Source organism: Oncorhynchus keta, unplaced genomic scaffold (genome assembly GCF_023373465.1).
Source record: "Oncorhynchus keta strain PuntledgeMale-10-30-2019 unplaced genomic scaffold, Oket_V2 Un_contig_12375_pilon_pilon, whole genome shotgun sequence".
Taxonomy (NCBI): Eukaryota; Metazoa; Chordata; class Actinopteri; order Salmoniformes; family Salmonidae; genus Oncorhynchus; species Oncorhynchus keta.
The window spans coordinates 6,107-22,753 of NW_026277851.1; the positions used below are offsets into that span (position 1 = coordinate 6,107).

Here is a 16,647-nt window from a genome sequence, read left to right on the forward strand (position 1 = left end):
TAAAAACAGCACTATCCCCAGGCAGACTGATCCTCAGAGTCATAGTTAAAAATACTAGTCTGGTCTAAACAGCACTATCCCCAGGCTAGTAGACCACAATTACATACTAGCCTGGTCTCAACAGTACTGTCCCCAGGCTAGTAGACCACAATTAATACTAGCCTGGTCTAAACAGCACTATCCCCAGGCTAGTAGAAACAGATTAATACTCAGAGCCTGGTCAACTAGCCTGGTCTAAACAGACTATCCCCAGGCTAGTAGACCATAATTAAGACTGAGCCTGGTCTAAAAAACACTATTCCCAGGCTAGTAGACCATAATTAATACTAGCCTGGTCTAAACAGCACTATTCCCAGGCTAGTAGACTACAATTAATACTAGCCTGGTCAACTAGCCTGGTCTCATAGTTAAAAACAGACTATCCCCAGGCTAGTAGACCACAATTAATACTAGCCTGGTCAACTAGCCTGGTCTAAACAGTACTATCCCCAGGCTAGTAGACCATAATTAATACTAGCCTGGTCAACTAGCCTGGTATCAACAGTACTATCCCCAGGCTAGTAGACCATAATTAATACTAGCCTGGTCTAAACAGCACTATCCCCAGGCTAGTAGACCATAATTAATACTAGCCTGGTCAACTAGCCTGGTATCAACAGTACTATCCCCAGGCTAGTAGACCATAATTAATACTAGCCTGGTCAACTAGCCTGGTATCAACAGTACTATCCCCAGGCTAGTAGACCATAATTAATACTAGCCTGGTCAACCAGCTTGGTCTCAACAGTAAAGAGAAAACATTCAGAAACGGTTCATAGTTAAAAGCTTGGTTTGTTTAATGCCATAATCATTATTTTACATTTTAAACAATTCAAATGGTTTTGCATTTCTTTTCTTTTTTTACAATTGTGTTTTTTATTTTTTTACAATATGTCCCCATGTATGTCTGCATCATACAACAGCAGAACCTAGTTGTCATAATGTATATACACTGTAGATAAGAGGACTTGGGGTTAAAGGTTAGAGATCCTCAGCAGAAGGAAGAGCTAGACTGATCCTGGAGTCTTTATAAAACAAAACACAAATACACATGAATCCAGTCAGGATTGTAAAAACAGAATCCACACACACACACACACAATTAGTGGCAGTTCTGTCCAACACACACGCATCAGAGAGAGGAGACAAGAGCATAGTTAAAAACAGTCGCTTGAGAGGTGAGGGGCTACTATACAAAAGGCTTCTAGGCCTCAGGACTCAGAGTCCATTAAGTTAAAACACCTCTAGTAACAGGTCATAGGGGGAGGGGCTATCCTCATAGTCAAACAGACTGATCCTCAGGTCCTAGTTAAAAACAGACTGATCCTCAGGTCCTCAGGATCCCAGAGTCATAGTTAAAACAGACTGATCAACACACCTCTAGTAACAGACTGGTCCTCAGAGTCAGGGGTTAAAGGGGCTACTATACAGGAAGGTTCTTTAGGCCTCAGGACCCCAACACACCTCTAGTAAAACAGGAGGGGGAGGGGCTAGTTATACAGGAATTTACTAGCCTCAGGTCCCACTATCCAACAGGCTAGTAGACCTCTAAGTAACAGGAGGGGAGGGGCTAGTAGACTACAATACAGGAAGGCTGGTCCAGGCCTAAACAGGATCCCCAACACACCATCTAGTAACAGGAGGGGGAGAGGCTACTATACAGGAAGGCTTACTAGCCTGGCCTCAGGTCCCCAACACACCTCTAGTAACAGGACTAGCCTGGGGGAGGGCTACTATACAGGAAGGCTTCCCCAGGCCTCAGGACCCCAACACACCTCTAGTAACAGGAGGGGAGGGGCTACTATACAGGAAGGCTTCTAGGCCTCAGGACCCCAACACACCTCTAGTAACAGGAGGGGGAGGGGCTAATATACAGGAAGGCTTCCCCAGGCCTCAGGACCCCAACACACCTCTAGTAACAGGAACAGGGGAGGGGCTACTTACAGGAAGGCTTCTAGGCCTCAGGACCCCAACACACCTCTAGTAACAGGAAAGGGGCTACTTTTTATCTTTTTTACAATTGTGTTTTTATTTTTTTACAATATGTACCCAGGCCTCAGAACCCCAACACACACTCTAGTAACAGGCAGACACAGGAAGGCTTCTAGGCCTCAGGAAACAACACACCTCTAGTAACAGGAGGGGGAGGGGCTACTATACAGGAAGGCTTCTAGGCCTCAGGACCCCAACACACCTCTAGTAACAGGAGGGGGGAGGGGCTACTATACAGGAAGGCTTCTAGGCCTCAGGACCCCAACACACCTCTAGTAACAGGAGGGGGGAGGGGCTACTATACAGGAAGGCTTCTAGGCCTCAGGACCCCAACACACCTCTAGTAACAGGAGGGGGAGGGGCTACTATACAGGAAGGCTTCTTGGCCTCAGGACCCCAACACACCTCTAGTAACAGGAGGGGGGAGGGGCTACTATACAGGAAGGCTTCTTGGCCTCAGGACCCCAACACACCTCTAGTAACAGGGTGCAGGTATGTCCCACCACTCAGAACACATGGCCAACACTGTTTCATCCCAGAGGTCGAGACAGGCTGCTGGTGAGCTTAGCAGTCTGTTTGTGCTATCATTCCAAGTCGTTGTCATGCCAACCACGAGGAAAGGAGGGAACACAGGAAGGAGAGGGATGACGGAGAGGGAGGAGGGATGACGGAGAGGGAGGAGGGGGAGGGAGAGGGAGGAGGGGATAAGTGGCATTTTAATCATTTACATTTCTCTCTCTTTTTTTTATAAACAACAGAGGGGGAGGTGCCAGGTTGGGAGGGTTTGATTGGCCGGCCTGGTGGACGAGTCATCATCCAATCAGCTCGGGCCGCGATATAGCAAAGTAGAAATATCTAGTGTGTGTAATTTGTGTGTGTGTGTGTGAAAAGTGCCTTGAGCGTGTGTGTGTGTGTGTGTGAAAAGTGCCTTGAGCGTGTGTGCGTTGTCGATGTGCGTGTGTGATATCCGGGGACACTCAGAGCATCCGGTTGCGTTTATGGGTGGGCGAGTCTGTGATGACGTCACTGCACTGGGCAGACGCCCTCTTCCTATTGGCTGCAGCGGTTGCCGCGGCGTTCTCCAAATGGAGCGCCATCTCCTCGGCGATGAAGGTGTTCAGGTCGACGTCGTGGAGACCGTTCCTACGGTTACGACCCGGCTGCGGAGTGACGGGGCTGTCGCGTGTTAGGTGCGTCGGAGAGCCAGGGGCACCGGAACGAACAGATATACTGGCCATCGCCCCACTCAGGCCTGGAGGGGAATTACAACAATATTAATTAGTATACAGGTGTGACAGAGCCACTCAGGCCTGGAGGGGAATTACAACAATATTAATAATAATAATATTAGTATACAGGTGTGACAGAGACACTCAGGCCTGGAGGGGAATTACAACAATATTAATAAGAATATTATTAGTATACAGGTGTGACAGAGACACTCAGGCCTGGAGGGGAATTACAACAATATTAATAAATTATTAGTTACAGGTATGACAGACACACTCAGGCCTGGAGGGAATTACAACAGATTAGTATACAGGTGTGACAGAGACACTCAGGCCTGGAGGGGAATTACAACAAGAGAGAATCCAAATTGAATGTAATTAATCAGTTCCGTGGTTGCCATGGACATTGTTTTAAGCATTTTTTTTTTTAAATGACGTCTTGAGTGTTTGAGCTACAATATCTGGTGAATTTGACCTATGGAGTTTCTGGACTAATGGCCAGTCAGTCAGGGTTTGGCTAGGTAGCTAGCTGGACTAATGGCCAGTCAGTCAGGGTTTGGCTAGGTAGCTAGCTGGGCTAATGGCCAGTCAGTCAGGGTTTGGCTAGGTAGCAAGCTGGACTAATGGCCAGTCAGTCAGGGTTTGGCTAGGTAGCAAGCTGGACTAATGGCCAGTCAGTCAGGGTTTGGCTAGGTAGCAAGCTGGACTAATGGCCAGTCAGTCAGGGTTTGGCTAGGTAGCTAGCTGGGCTAATGGCCAGTCAGTCAGTGTTTGGCTAGGTAGCAAGCTGGACTAATGGCCAGTCAGTCAGGGTTTGGCTAGGTAGCTAGCTGGGCTAATGGCCAGTCAGTCAGGGTTTGGCTAGGTAGCTAGCTGGGCTAATGGCCAGTCAGTCAGGGTTTGGCTAGGTAGCTAGCTGGACTAATGGCCAGTCAGTCAGTGTTTGGCTAGGTAGCTAGCTGGGCTAATGGCCAGTCAGTCAGTGTTTGGCTAGGTAGCTAGCTGGACTAGGACTAATGGCCAGTCAGTCAGTGTTTGGCTAGGTAGCTAGCTGGACTAATGGCCAGTCAGTCAGGGTTTGGCTAGGTAGTAGCTAGCTGGACTAATGGCCAGTCAGTCAGTGTTTGGCTAGGTAGCTAGCTAGCTGGACTAATGGCCAGTCAGTCAGGGTTTGGCTAGGTAGCTAGCTGGGCTAATGGCCAGTCAGTCAGGGTTTGGCTAGGTAGCTAGCTGGACTAATGGCCAGTCAGTCAGGGTTTGGCTAGGTAGCTAGCTGGACTAATGGCCAGTCAGTCAGGGTTTGGCTAGGTAGCTAGCTGGGCTAATGGCCAGTCAGTCAGGGTTTGGCTAGGTAGCTAGCTGGACTAATGGCCAGTCAGTCAGGGTTTGGCTAGGTAGCTAGCTGGACTAATGGCCAGTCAGTCAGGGTTTGGCTAGGTAGCAAGCTGGACTAATGGCCAGTCAGTCAGGGTTTGGCTAGGTAGCAAGCTGGACTAATGGCCAGTCAGTCAGGGTTTGGCTAGGTAGCAAGCTGGACTAATGGCCAGTCAGTCAGGGTTTGGCTAGGTAGGTAGCTAGCTGGGCTAATGGCCAGTCAGTCAGTGTTTGGCTAGGTAGCAAGCTGGGACTAATGGCCAGTCAGTCAGGGTTTGGCTAGGTGGTAGCTGGGCTAATGGCCAGTCGTCAGGGGTTTGGCTAGGTGCAGCTGGTTCAGCCGACTAAATGGCCAGTCAGACAGTGTTTGGCTAGGTAGCTAGCTGGAGTGTGGTAGTCAGTCAGGGTTTGTCTCAGGTGCAGTGCTAGCTGGACTAATGGCGTCTGTCTCAGTCAGTGTTTGGTAGGTAGTGCTGGGCATCTGTCTCAGTCAGTCAGTGTTTGTGCTAGGTAGTCTCACCGTGCAGTGGTGTGATGGCCAGTCAGTCAGTGTCTTGGCTAGGTAGCTAGTGGGCTAATGTCTCACCGTGCAGGTTTGGCTAGGTGCTAGCTCTGTCTCATGGCCAGTCAGTCAGTGGTTTGGCTAGTCTGTCTCACCGGGCTAATGGCCAGTCAGTCAGTGTGTTGTGCTCAGGTAGCTAGCTGGACTGATGGCTCAGTCAGTCAGGGTTTGGCTAGGTAGCTAGCTGGCTAGCTCTGACTAATGGCCAGTCAGTCAGGGTTTGGCTAGCTAGCGTCTGACTAATGGCCAGTCAGTCAGGGTTTGTGTGGTGTGCTAGCTGTCTCAGCTGTAGCTGACTGTGTGGCCAGTCAGTCAGTGTTTGGCTAGATCTGCTAGCCGGGCATGGCCAGTCAGTCAGTGTTTCTGCTCAGGTGCAGTGCTGGACTGATGGCTAGTCAGTCAGGGTTTGGCTAGGTAGTCTGCAGCGTGCAGCTGGTGTAATGGCCAGTCAGTCAGTGTTTGGCTAGGTAGCTCAGTTAGTGGTGTGGCCAGTCAGTCACCGGGTTTGGCTAGATAGCTAGCCGGTCTCATGGCCAGTCAGTGTGGGTTTGGCTAGTCTCAGCGCAGCTGGACTGATGGCTAGTCAGTCAGGGTTTGGCTAGGTAGCTGTCTCACCGCTAGCAGTGGACTGTGTGTGCCTGTCTCACCGTCAGGGTTTGGTAGCTAGCTAGCTAGTCTAATGGCCAGTCAGTCAGGGTTTGGCTAGGTAGTCTGTCTCACCGCTAGCTGGACTAATGGCCAGTCTCAGTCAGGTTTGTGTAGGTAGCTGTCTGGGCTAATGGCCAGTCAGTCAGTGGTTTGGCTAGATAGCTAGCTGGGTCTGTCTCAGCCAGTTTGTTTGTCTTGTCTAGGTAGTTGTGTGTGTGCGGTGTGTTTGAATGATGTCATCAACACAGCCCTGGTTCCATGGACGATATGGACTGTGGTGGGAGGAGTTGAGAGGCCTCGTAAGGGCCTGTTCCTGACTAATGCAGAGGTTCAGCCGCCTAAACTGTGCAGTGTGTGTGTGTGTCTGTCTCACCGTGCAGTGTGTGTGTGCGTGCGTCTGTCTCACCGTGCAGTGTGTGTGTGTGTGTGCGTCTGTCTCACCGTGCAGTGTGTGTGTGCGTCTGTCTCACCGTGCAGTGTGTGTGTGCGCGCGTCTGTCTCGCCGTGCAGTGTGTGTGTGTGTGCACGCGTCTGTCTCACCGTGCAGTGTGTGTGTGCGCGCGTCTGTCTCACCGTGCAGTGTGTGTGTGTGTGTGCGCGTCTGTCTCACCGTGCAGTGTGTGCGTGCGCGGCGTCTGTCTCACCGTGCAGTGTGTGTGTGTCTGTCTCACCGTGCAGTGTGTGTGTGTGTGTGTGTGTGTCTCTCACCGTGCAGTGCGATGGCCTCTCTGAAGGGCTGCAGGTCAGCCTCGACAGGACCCGCTCTCCGTGGACGGCGGCCTGCCGGGCGACATCACAGAGAGGGCGTGGCCGTGTTTGGGTGTCTGTGCGTAATCGCGGCATTAATAGGGGTTGCGTAGGGGGCGGGGCCTTGCCACACAAAAAGCTGATGAGGTCCTCCCTCCTGATGTTTCTCCTCCTCTTCTTCACCCAGGCCAGCATGTCTTTGTTAATAGCTGGTACGCCCGCTGGACCCCGACTCATAGCTCCGCTGGAATTGGGACTCTAGTGACTCTGTGAGGGGGCAGGAGAGAGCAGGAGAGAGAGGGTGAGAGGTTGGATTAGGGGGGACAGGTTTCACAAGAAGTAGATAAATCACCACATTAACATTACAGGTAGAATTAGTCTCCAAGACTCACTGTGGTAATAGCAGGTAGCATTAATAGCAGGTAGCATTAATAGCAGGTAGCATTAATAGCAGGTAGCATTAATAGCAGGTAGAATTAATAGCAGGTAGAATTAATAGCAGGTAGCATTAATAGCAGGTAGCATTAATAGCAGGTAGCATTAACGGAATGCTAGCAGGTAGAATTAGTCTCCAAGACGTTTACATAATGACTTACTGCACTAATAGCAGGTAGCATTAATAGCAGGTAGCATTAAGGTAGCATAATAGCTGGTAGCATTAATAGCTGGTAGCATTAGTCTCCAAGACATTGCACTAATAGCAGGTAGAATTCATAGCTGGTAGCATTAATAACATGTATAATTAATAACAGGTAGCATTAATAGCAGGTAGCATTAATAACAGGTAGAACTAGTCTCCAAGACATTTCCATATTGACTTACTGCAGTAATAGCATTGAACCTGAGCTCAATAGAAACAACATTGCCCCCCCCCCACACATACAGGGTTGTATTTAACTATGCACAACATAGAAAGCATCTTGTAAAAAAATAAATAAAAAGCATTTTCTATTGGACAGGTTCCCCACATCAGAATGTTCTCTTCCATTTCCTCCTTAGTGAACAGGACCCTGGTGGTCTAGCTACAGCACGGAGTACGGGTGTGTGGCTAGGGAAGAGAGGAGGGGAAGGGTTAGGGTGGTAGACTGTGTTGTTGTTCATCCGAGTGTCCCCCCCAGGGAAACCTAGCCTGGTAAAAACACAGACACTCAACAGTGTGTCACACAGCCACAAGACAAAAAACACACAATTAAAGCAAGTTAAAGTCAGCATTTAGTTACCTTTGTACAGGTTGGTGACGGCAGTAGCTGCGTTCTGGAAGGGAACCCAGAGAGACAGACCCTGCTGTTGACAAACTCTGTCTGAAAACACACACACACACACAAAAAGGAAAATGTTAACAACCGGAGCAACTTAACATTCATAAAACCAATTACATGCCATTAATTCCATGCTTGTGTCTAAACATACGACATCGTCTGGCAAAGACTGCGACTTTTTTTTCTTTTTTCTTCCAGGCCCGTATAACTTTGAATAGACAACTTTCTCTACTTTGACCCTTCAACTTGGCGAAGCAACGCCATTTTGTCTGACTGAGCTGCATCAGTCACTGTGTTTATATGCCTTAAGACCAAACCTATGGCAAAGAAACCAGGCGACAGTTATCTAGTTAGCTGAACACTGGCTTGGGCCCAACTAATCTAGTTATCACGGCATAGTGGTTGTTTCACTGGAGACGTGGATGTAGAATACACCCTCAATATTGTGATAAACTAGTAGAATAACAACTATACACTAAGTCGGATAGATAACATTATAGTCATAACCCAATCGCCATTTTGTCCTAGTAACGCATTGATCAGCGTTATAATAATTCACCTCGTCGTTTTATTAAATTGATTGACCAGACAAGGTGAATGGTCAAAGTGTTGTGAATGTGCCAAGAGGACCGAGTGTCAGACAAAAACAAAAACAGCTTGGTGGTGGTTAATAATAATAATAATATATATTTTTTTTAAATAGTTATTTTCAACACAACTCCTCCCTGCGCTTCGCCATTTTGTTCTGCGTTACGGTCAGACTGCAAAGTTAACTCGAGACAAAACAAAAATGGTCAAAACTCGACATTATTAAACAAAGACATATGCAAATCAAATCACTTGAACGATGTAAAGAGGTCAAAATATAATATATATATATATATATATGATATCTTTAGTTAGTTCCCGAGCTACTGTTCCTGGATCTGACAACTAGAGAACTCAGCAGGGGGGGTTATAAGATGACAATCTGTACATTAATCTTAGACAATGTTAGTTAACAATGTAGCTAATATATAAAACTAATAAGACTACAAGTAGGGTCTAAAATGGTTGCCAAACAAAACAAAAAACAGCAAACTAGATCGCCTTTAATGTCCTTTGTTTGCCTTGCCACTCGACTATTTGATAGCTGACAATTAGCATTAAAAAAAGCCATCTTAATTAGCTAATAATTACTAGTTGTTAATGAAGTATTATTCCGGACCTTTGTATAGCTGTGCGACCGCAGTGGCTGAATTTTGGAAAAGGTGCCATAGTTTCTGCTGACTTTGCTCCGCCTCGTCGTCGCTCGGCTCCTGTCGCTCCGCTTCGGCCAAACACTGCCGCTCCCATTTGGAGAACCAATGTTCGGGACCGTGCTCCTGGATCTCCGCTTCGCCCTCCTTCTCCTTCTTCTCCTCCATAATAAATCGCAATTAAGCGTCTATTACGTTACGGTTTATTATATGTGGGTACCCCCACCCCACACACACACACCCTCCCTCCCTCCCCTCCCGTTTTTTGTAAACTTCCTTATAGATGTGAATACTAATCGGATGGATTGGTAACTAGCCGTGGAAACGCTAAAAAAATATATATAATAATTTTTAAAAAGCCCCCAGCTGTTGTTGAAGTTAGATCCGCATTGTGAAAACATCGGGTGTCTAAACGCTGGTCGCCCCGGTACTAAAACAAACTGAAGGAGTCGTCGACTGAGAGAATCTCACGTCAACGTGCTTGTCAACTGAAACCCCGCCTTTTTTCCTCACCATGCTTAAAAACGATTGGCCTACAGTGGTGGCTTATAGGGCGTGGTTCTGCGAATTATTCTCAAGTCTTCATTGGATGTAAAAAAAAAAAAAAGGGAAGAGATACGTCATAGAACAACAATGTTGATCCCGCCCCCCCCTCCTCCTCCTTTGACTGTCAAACGGTGTCTGTCCAGAGGGAGCCGTGTTATCAGGTTCCTTGTGGATGGCCTTACCCTCATGCAAGTTGACGTTTTAACACGGTTAAGGTTATGCTCAGGGTTGTTAGGGTTTAGTGTATGGACGTACCAAAGATCTCGGATAACTATCCGAGCGGATGGAAGTTTACAAACTATATTATTTAGCCTCAAATTCTGGCCTAGTCAGAAAGTAGCCCAATAATTTAAAAAGTGTAAAATAAATGACCCCCTTCAGTAGACCAGCCAACCTGGACAAAGTGATTTTCCTTTTTTTGTTTGCTTGTGACAGCTTGTCGTCCATGCTAGATCAAACAATAATGTTAGATCCATAAAGTTAGGCCGGATAACAGCTTACATTTAGATTAAGGCAATTTGAAAATCTAGTTAAAATGGCTATATTTTTATAGACTTTTTAAATTTAACTAGGAAAGTCAGTTAAGAACAAATTCTTATTTACAATGATAGCCTATGAACTGCCCTGTTCAGGGGCAGAAGGACAGATGTTTACCTTGTCAGCTCAGGGATTCAATCTAGCAACCTTTCGGTTACTGGCCCAACACTCTAACCACTAGGCTACCCTGACGTCCTTACACTCTAACCACTAGGCTACCCTGACGTCCTTACACTCTAACCACTAGGCTACCCTGCCGTCCCTACACTCTAACCACTAGGCTACCCTGACGTCCTTACACTCTAACCACTAGGCTACCCTGACGTCCTTACACTCTAACCACTAGGCTACCCTGCCGTCCCTACACTCTAACCACTAGGCTACCCTGCTGTCCCTACACTCTAACCACTAGGCTACCCTGCCGTCCCTACACTCTAACCACTAGGCTACCCTGCCGTCCCTACACTCTAACCACTAGGCTTCCCTGCCGCCTCTACACTCTAACCACTAGGCTACCCTACCGTCCCTACACTCTAACCACTAGGCTACCCTGCCGTCCCTACACTCTAACCACAAGGCTACCTGCCGTCCCTACACTCTAACCACTAGGCTACCCTGCCGTCCCTACACTCTAACCACAAGGCTACCTGCCGTCCCTACACTCTAACCACTAGGCTACCCTGCCGTCCCTACACTCTAACCACAAGGCTACCTGCCGTCCCTACACTCTAACCACTAGGCTACCTGCCGTCCCTACACTCTAACCACAAGGCTACCTGCCGTCCCTACACTCTAACCACTAGGCTACCCTGCCGTCCCTACACTCTAACCACAAGGCTACCTGCCGTCCCTACACTCTAACCACTAGGCTACCTGTATGAAAGGGTCAATGAATGCATCCATCCCATAGTCTAAGTGTTGTAGACTTTAGCTAGTTAGCAGAGCAGTAGAGGAAAACATAACGTTGTATTCCTTAGCCTAGATAGCTGTTTGTACAGTATGTTGACTTTGGCGTCTACTTCAGACCTCATGGATTTTATCAAGGATGTGCATAAGAGCCTTGAAAAGGGGAGAAGACCACTATCAGTCTGGCCATGTGGAGAAGACCACTATCAGTCTGGCCATGTGGAGAAGACCACTATCAGACTGGCCATGTGCAGAAGATTACACCTGTGTAATGATCATGCTGTTATTGTCCCCAGCGGAAGGTGCACCTGTGTAACGATCATGCTGTTATTGTCCCCAGCGGAAGGTGCACCTGTGTAATGATCATGCTGTTATTGTCCCCAGCGGAAGGTGCACCTGTGTAACGATCATGCTGTCATTGTCCCCAGCGTAAGGTGCACCTGTGTAATGATCACGCTGTTTAATCAGTTTATTGATATACCACACCTGTCAGATGGATGGATTATCTTGACAAATGAGAAATACTCACCAACAGGTGATGGAAACAAATTTGTGCACAAAACAATTGAGAGAAATATGGATCATTTCTGGAATATACACATTTTTCAGCTCATAAAACACTGGACCAACACTTTACATATTGTCTGTTCAGTATAGTTTATGACAAGAGACAAAATCTTCAAAAGGCACAGTATTTATTTATTCTGAGTGGTACATGCCCTCACACAGTCTGGATCTGTAGGCTCCTTCCCACTATTATGATTGATATGTCAAGTGGTAAAATCCCAAGTTATTAATTAAAAGTTTCCTGGAAAAAAAAAACTGTCTATAAAGTGGGGGACTGATGACAAAGAGGGAGGGGCATCAATTAATTCAAAATGGCTACAGGGATGGATGTGCAAGAGTCAGGGCTTTGTGGTAACAGGGTCTGGGATCCTGGGTGCCCCTCACCGGACGGTCTGGGGTCCTGGGTGCCCCTCACCAGATGGTCTGGGTGCCTCAACAGACGGTCTGGGATCCTGGGTCGTTAAAGTAACCTAACTAGCCAACCAACCAAGGTACCTAACTAACTAGCCAACCAAGGTACCTAACTTACTAGCCAACCATGGTACCTAACTAACTAGCCAACCAAGGTACCTAACTTACTAGCCAACCAAGGTACCTAACTTACTAGCCAACCAAGGTACCTAACTTACTAGCCAACCAAGGTACCTAACTTACTAGCCAACCATGGTACCTAACTAACTAGCCAACCTTAGCTAATGTAGCCAACTAGCCAACCAAGGTACCTAACTAACTAGCCAACCAAGGTACCTAACTTACTAGCCAACCAAGGTACATAACTAACTAGCCAACCAATGTACATAACTAACTAGCCAACCAATGTACATAACTAACTAGCCAGCCAACCATGGTACCTATAACTAGCTAGCCAACCATGGTACCTATAACTAGCTAGCCAACCATGGTATCTATAACTAGCTAGCCAACCAAGGTACCTAACTTACTAGCCAACCATGGTACCTAACTTACTAGCCAACCATGGTACCTAACTAACTAGCCAACCAAGGTACCTAACTAACTAGCCAACCAAGGTACCTAACTTACTAGCCAACCAAGGTACATAACTAACTAGCCAACCAAGGTACATAACTAACTAGCCAACCTTAGCTAATGTAGCCAACTAGCCAACCAAGGTACCTAACTTACTAGCCAGCCAACCATGGTACCTAACTAACTCGCCAACCAAGGTACCTATAACTAGCTAGCCAACCATGGTACCTAACTAGCTAGCCAACCAAGGTACCTATAACTAGCTAGCCAACCATGGTACCTAACTAGCTAGCCAACCAAGGTACCTATAACTAGCTAGCCAACCATGGTACCTATAACTAGCTAGCCAACCAAGGTACCTAACTAACTCGCCAACCAAGGTACCTATAACTAGCTAGCCAACCATGGTACCTAACTAACTCACCAACCAAGGTACCTATAACTAGCTAGCCAACCAAGGTACCTAACTAACTCGCCAACCAAGGTACCTAACTTACTAGCCAGCCAACCATGGTACCTATAACTAGCTAGCCAACCATGGTACCTATAACTAGCTAGCCAACCAAGGTACCTAACTAACTAGCCAACCAAGGTACATATAACTAGCTAGCCAACCAAGGTACCTAACTAACTAGCCAACCAAGGTACCTATAACTAGCTAGCCAACCATGGTACCTAACTAGCTAGCCAACCAAGGTACCTATAACTAGCTAGCCAACCATGGTACCTATAACTAGCTAGCCAACCATGGTACCTATAACTAGCTAGCCAACCATGGTACCTATAACTAGCTAGCCAACCATGGTACCTAACTAGCTAGCCAACCATGGTACCTATAACTAGCTCGCCAACCATGGTACCTATAACTAGCTAGCCAACCAAGGTACCTAACTAACTCGCCAACCAAGGTACCTATAACTAGCTAGCCAACCATGGTACCTATAACTAGCTAGCCAACCATGGTACCTAACTAGCTAGCCAACCATGGTACCTATAACTAGCTGGCCAACCATGGTACCTATAACTAGCTAGCCAACCATGGTACCTAACTAGCTAGCCAACCATGGTACCTAACTAACTAGCTAGCCAACCATGGTACCTAACTAACTAGCTAGCCAACCATGGTACCTAACTAGCTAACCCACCAGGCAATATTTAGCTAAGCTAGTTAGTTAACATTAGCTTACCGTTCGTGCAGTCAGACCTTTTCTAAACGGCGAGACGCCAGCTAACCAACTGTCATTGCCATGGTTCCCGAACTAACGTAAAGCTGGCTTGTCTGACTCCAAACAGAACAGCGGCGACACGCAAGCTAACCAACTGTTATTGCCATGGTTCCCGGACTAACGTAAAGCGGGCGTGTCTGACTCCAAACAGAACAGCGGCGACACGCTAGCTAACCAACTGTCATTGCCATGGTTCCCGGACTAACGTAAAGCTGGCTTGTCTGACTCCAAACAGAACAGTGGTGTCACTGCAGCTCTACAGCTGGAACAACGTCCCTCTATCTGCTCTACTGTAACGACCCGGGGGGGTTATAATAAGAGCGGATATCGACTGTGCCGCTTATAGCGCGCGCTGGACTTTCGGCCAAGAAAGGTCGAGGGTTCGAGTCCTGCTTCCCTGCCTGTTTCATTACACTGGTGTCATGAGTGGGATCGGAACCTTGCAAGCCACGACAGTGCGCGTGCTTGGCCGGTGAGAGTGTGTGCGCGCGCGCGTTCCTGTAAAGACGTAGGGTTCGCAAGCTAGCGCGAGGACGCGCTCTTTGAAAAGGAGGGATGAGTGTAACGACCCCTGGGGTTTAATTAATAAGGGCTAGAAAGGTCGAGGGTTCGAGACCTGCTTCACTACAATTACGAACGGTGAGTCAGCATTAACCGGCTTGATAAATATCCCTTCCCTGGTGGGCTAATGGTAGCTAGCATGTCACCACATTAAAAAGTTACACAAATTACTTTTATTATTTTATTTCTAAAATGCACATGTGTACTTATTGAAGTAAGTGGTTACACAATCCGGTATATTGCACAGCAACATACTTCTGATCGACGTAGAGACCTAACGTTAGCTATTTCAATACAAAAGCCAGAAAGTACATTTACAAAAATTATAGTAATGTGAATATACTAAAGGTAGTTAGCTAGGTCATTTGTAAAATAATAAACAAAAATACACATGAGAAATACACAATATCAATTACTTACGCGAGAAAAAAAAAAGGGGGCTATAATATGTACTTGCTCGGTTACTTGACACTTGTTGATGAGAGTTTGCATGGAGAAATGTGTCTTGAGGGGAAAAGCTTGTGACTGGATGTGTAGTTCTGAATGATAGCCACATTAGCGGCTAGTTTAAAACAAAATATATATATATATTTATTTTTTTATTTATTTTTTATTAACAACAAAACAATACATAAAGCACATGAGGGAACACAAGCATACGTAGATTACAAACAATGGACAATCGAGCTAGGGGCGGGGCTGGGGGCGGGGCTAGGGGGTACAATATCACATTACAATTACACAAGGACCTTAAGGGACATGCATATACTTACAATTCTAACAGCTTTTTTTGTTAGTAGAGCATTTAACCGTCTTAAAATACAGTTCAATTTATTTTTGTAGGGTACAAAAATGTATTCGCGGCTAGTTAGCGTTTCATTTTCGGGAGGTAATTACAGGTGAATATATTGATATAAGGTCATTTGTCCGAGAGACATTTCCATGGTTATCAAAACGTCATGCCAGGGTAAGACTACATGAAACACAGACCTGGTATGAAGTATTTAAAAACATCTCAGGTGAAGATTAGTGTAGAAAACAATTGGAACCATTTCCTGGTTTTACCCGCTAGCTTTTACGGGTATTATGACCCACACTGTTGTTCTCTATAGTCGGATTATGAAGATGTACACAGGTGAAGACCATTGATGTAGATAAACCCTAGATGACTGACAGAGGGCGCTGTGTTGAAGCCACCACTCAACCATCTAAATACACTAGATGACTGACAGGGGGCGCTGTGTTGAAGCCACCACTCAACCATCTAAATACACTAGATGACTGGCAGGGGGCGCTGTGTTGAAGCCACCACTTAACCATCTAAATTCACTAGATGACTGGCAGGGGGTGCTGTGTTGAAGCCACCACTCAGCCACCACTCAGCCATCTAAATACACTAGATGACTGGCAGGGGGCGCTGTGTTGAAGCCACCACTCAGCCACCACTCAACCATCTAAATACACTAGATGACTGATAGGGGGTGCTGTGTTGAAGCCACCACGCAACCATCGAAATACACTAGATGACTGACAGGGGGCGCTGTGTTGAAGCCACCACTCAGCCACCACTCAACCATCTAAATACACTAGATGACTGATAGGGGGCGCTGTGTTGAAGCCACCACTCAGCCACCACTCAACCATCTAAATACACTAGATGACTGATAGGGGGCGCTGTGTTGAAGCCACCACTCAACCATCTAAATACACTAGATGACTGGCAGGGGGCGCTGTGTTGAAGCCACCACTCAGCCACCTAAATACACTAGATGACTGGCAGGGGGCGCTGTGTTGAAGCCACCACTTAACCATCTAAATTCACTAGATGACTGACAGGGGGCGCTGTGTTGAAGCCACTACTCAGCCACCACTCAACCATCTAAATACCCTAGATGACTGACAGGGGGCGCTGTGTTGAAGCCACCACTCAACCATCTAAATACACTAGATGACTGACAGGGGGCGCTGTGTTGAAGCCACCACTCAGCCACCACTCAGCCATCTAAATACACTAGATGACTGACAGGGGGCGCTGTGAAGCCACCACTCAGCCACCACTCAGCCATCTAAATACACTAGATGACTGACAGGGGGTGCTGTGTTGAAGACCACTCAACCATCTAAATACACTAGATGACTGGCAGGGGGCGCTGTGTTGAAGACACCACTCAGCCACCACTCAACCATCTAAATACACTAGATGACTGACAGGGGGCGCTGTGTTGAAGC

General features: G+C 47.0%; 1 protein-coding gene, 4 long non-coding RNA genes and 1 pseudogene across 38 annotated transcripts in view; 4 read left to right on the forward strand and 2 right to left on the reverse strand.

Moving 5' to 3' along the window:
- Positions 1 to 2,166: 2,166 nt before the first annotated feature.
- LOC127917897 (HUWE1-associated protein modifying stress responses-like) lies at positions 2,167 to 9,569 on the reverse strand (annotated as a pseudogene).
- On the forward strand, positions 3,295 to 4,824 carry LOC127917898 (uncharacterized). Of its 28 annotated transcripts, XR_008097948.1 has the most exons (6): positions 3,295 to 3,458; positions 3,575 to 3,781; positions 3,825 to 3,867; positions 3,997 to 4,039; positions 4,083 to 4,254; positions 4,393 to 4,824. It is a non-coding gene; the product is annotated as an uncharacterized LOC127917898 (long non-coding RNA). The 28 variants fall into 28 exon arrangements; XR_008097940.1 differs by lacking the exon at positions 3,997 to 4,039 and having other exon boundaries at positions 3,825 to 3,953; positions 4,126 to 4,254; XR_008097921.1 differs by lacking the exon at positions 3,997 to 4,039 and having other exon boundaries at positions 3,825 to 3,910; positions 4,040 to 4,168; positions 4,440 to 4,824.
- On the forward strand, positions 6,954 to 7,398 carry LOC127917899 (uncharacterized). Its single transcript, XR_008097950.1, has 3 exons — positions 6,954 to 7,061; positions 7,094 to 7,217; positions 7,344 to 7,398. It is a non-coding gene; the product is annotated as an uncharacterized LOC127917899 (long non-coding RNA).
- Positions 9,570 to 11,755: 2,186 nt separating the features above from the next.
- Positions 11,756 to 13,550, reverse strand: LOC127917904 (uncharacterized). 2 transcript variants are annotated; one of them, XR_008097969.1, is made up of 4 exons: positions 13,492 to 13,550; positions 13,359 to 13,439; positions 12,644 to 12,884; positions 11,756 to 12,164 (listed from the first exon to the last, which is right to left on the reverse strand). It is a non-coding gene; the product is annotated as an uncharacterized LOC127917904 (long non-coding RNA). The 2 variants fall into 2 exon arrangements; XR_008097968.1 differs by lacking the exon at positions 12,644 to 12,884 and having other exon boundaries at positions 13,247 to 13,439.
- On the forward strand, positions 12,012 to 13,402 carry LOC127917903 (uncharacterized). 5 transcript variants are annotated; one of them, XR_008097965.1, is made up of 4 exons: positions 12,012 to 12,160; positions 12,286 to 12,412; positions 12,573 to 12,907; positions 13,328 to 13,402. It is a non-coding gene; the product is annotated as an uncharacterized LOC127917903 (long non-coding RNA). The 5 variants fall into 5 exon arrangements; XR_008097966.1 differs by having other exon boundaries at positions 12,153 to 12,412; positions 12,573 to 12,959; XR_008097963.1 differs by having other exon boundaries at positions 12,153 to 12,412.
- A 615-nt stretch (positions 13,551 to 14,165) lies between the features above and the next one.
- Positions 14,166 to 16,647, forward strand: part of abcg2b (ATP-binding cassette, sub-family G (WHITE), member 2b) — a 50,441-nt gene continuing 47,959 nt past the window's right edge. For both annotated transcript variants that reach the window (XM_052500970.1, XM_052500971.1), the window contains exon 1: positions 14,166 to 14,496. The gene's annotated coding sequence lies outside the window, so the exon portion shown is untranslated. The remainder of the gene's footprint in view (positions 14,497 to 16,647) is intronic.